Genomic DNA, 2,713 nt, shown 5'->3' on the forward strand with positions numbered 1-2,713 from the left:
TTTACCTAGTCATCTTAACTATAGGCGACTACCTATTATAGGTACGCTTTTATACTAGCATTAGCGTTTTCTAGTTACCTAGCAGTTTCGTAGTAGAAGGATATAGACATCTTAACAGAGATGCCAAGGCGTTAGCAGATTCGTCTCTATATATTAGAGCCGAACTATATACCTTAGTTGGACGTAATTAAGTTAGGTAACCCATGTAATCGGTAGATTTTATAGAGGAAGGCGTTAGTAACGTCGCTAACGGCTACGCCTTTAGTTAGGACGTAGTGGCGCTCTTTTATAAGTCGGTATATTATTATAAGGATATTCTTATAGGTACGGCCATGTCGCTTATAGGGTGGTAGGTTAACAACGAAATCTATGGCGATATCTGCCCATTGTTATATAGGTACTAGTAGAGGGTATAATAGTCCTTAGTACTTTATATTAAAGGCCTTAGCGCGCTTACAACCGTAGCAGGCGCCTATAAAGCGTTCAACTAAGTCTATCATTTTAGGCTAGAAGTAGTATCGGCTAAGAAGCTTATAGGTTCCTCTTCTACCTGGGTGGCCGCTTAATCGGAGGTCGTAGGCCATTTAGATTAGTTGCCGTTATAGATTTTCTAAGTTAGGGATAAATAGACGGCCTCTATAATAGAGCCTGTTCTCTTTTACTTCTAAGGCTGCCATATTAATCTAGCCTAAGCTTTAGAGTTTAGTTAGTAGTGTACGGGCGCTAGCGGTCTTTGCGGTAATAAGTTAATATAGTAATAGGTTAACAGAGGTGTTATATGCCGTAGTAATAAGCTTGTTAATTTTAGGAGGTGATTCTAGTTCTATAGTATAGAGCTAAGGTACAGTTGGCTCTATTATAGGTAGCATACCTAGGGCCAAATTCCGTGCTTTTAGGATTATTTGTTGTTGGAACTAGTTATAGGGGTTATTTTTAGACTAAGGAAGGTCTTGTAAGCGGCGTATTAGGCTATTAGGCTTAGTACCTTATACTTCTAGCCTATATGCGATTTTAAAGTTAAAACCAGAGAGGAACTCGTTCCAGCGTGCTTGGCGTTAGTTTAGCTATTTCGTAGTTATAAAGTACTTAAGGTTACGATAATCCGTAAGGACTTTAGTTAGCTAGTTAGGTTCTACTAAGGAGAGTTCCGGTTAGAATTTCTTAAACGCTTATACAATCGCAAGAAGTTCCTTATTATAGATCTCGTAGTTATATTCTTATAGTATAAGCTTAAATAAATAGAATGCGACTAGGTAGAGGAGACTGTTATCGCCTATCTAGGAGAGGACGCCTGCGTTAACGTAGTCTGAGGAGTCAGTCTTAAGATAGAGTTATCGTCCTGGTATAAAGTAAGCTAGAATAGGTGCTTTAGTAAAAGCATCTTTAAGGTCTTAGAACGCCTTCTTGTATTTAGGCGTCCAAATAAAACGTAAATATGTTTTTCTTCCTTTCGCGGAAAGGCCCTTTATTCACATCATTGCTATAAGTAGTGCTATAACACCCAAGAAGTTGTATATGAATTTTTAATAGAAGTTAGTAAAACCGAGGAAAGCTTATACGTCTTTAATGCAGTTAGGGGTTTACTATTTAGTAATTGTGCGTACCTTCTTGGGGTCCATACGGACACCCTTAGTAGTAACAATTAGTCTAAGGTATTTTACTTCTATAACTAAGAATTCGCACTTCTTTAAATTAATATAAAGTCCTATATCCCTAAGGCGCTGTAGGACCTTTTAAACGTACTTAGTATGCTTAGAAGGGTTATTGCTATAAATAAGTATATCGTCCAGGTACGCAGAGCAGAAGTCATTAAAGTAGTTCTGTAAGGCGTTATTAATATAGCTTTAAAAGCTACCTAGGCCGTTACATACGCTAAAGGGCATAACGGTATATTCGAATTGGCTAAAGCGTAATACAAATGCGGTTTTCTATTCGTCACCTTCTCGTATTCAGAGGCGGTTAAAGGCGGCAATAATATTAAGCTTAGTATAGATTTTGGCTTGGCTAAGCCGCTTAAAAGTCTCACGTATAAGCGGTACGGGGTATTAGTTCTTAATTATAATAGCGTTAAGTCCTCTATAGTTAACACAGAATTAAATACCTCCTCCTGGCTTCTTAGTAAGGAGGATAGGGGCGGCTGCTAGGGACATGCTAGGGCGAATAAACCCTTTATCAAGGTGTTTGTTAATATACTTTTTAACAACTAGAAGTTCGTTTTTTAACATTAAGTAAGGTCTTTTATAGGGTAGCGTTTTTCCTTATTTAATATTAATGGTATAGTCATTAGGTCGATATAGGGGGAGTATATCTACGCTCTTTTATAAGCATACGTTAATAAAGTCATAGTACCTTTTAGGGAGGAGCTTACGGAGTTCCTTGTTGGTAAGTCCTTTTTTAAGCTTTATAAACTTCTTAAAGTCTAAAGGTAAAAGTCCATAGAGTTCTACGGGGGCATCGTTTTCTAGGAGGTTAATTATATCTATCCTGTTACTATAGAGGACGTGGTCCTATTCTTTATTAAGCTTATATAGTTGTGATTGGGAGGCTGCAGTAACGGTCCAGCCTTTCCTACGTGCTATGCAGTAGAAGGCCGCGGCACTTACATAGTGGCAGTTAGTCGTGGGTAGGGTAATAAGGGGTTCCTTAGGTTGGTATCCTAGAGAGTAGATAGAGGTGGCTAGGCCATATCCTAGGCAGGTCTCTCTATAGTATT

Source organism: Cenococcum geophilum (genome assembly GCF_001692895.1).
Source record: "Cenococcum geophilum 1.58 unplaced genomic scaffold K441scaffold_34, whole genome shotgun sequence".
Lineage (NCBI taxonomy): Eukaryota > Fungi > Ascomycota > Dothideomycetes > Gloniales > Gloniaceae > Cenococcum > Cenococcum geophilum.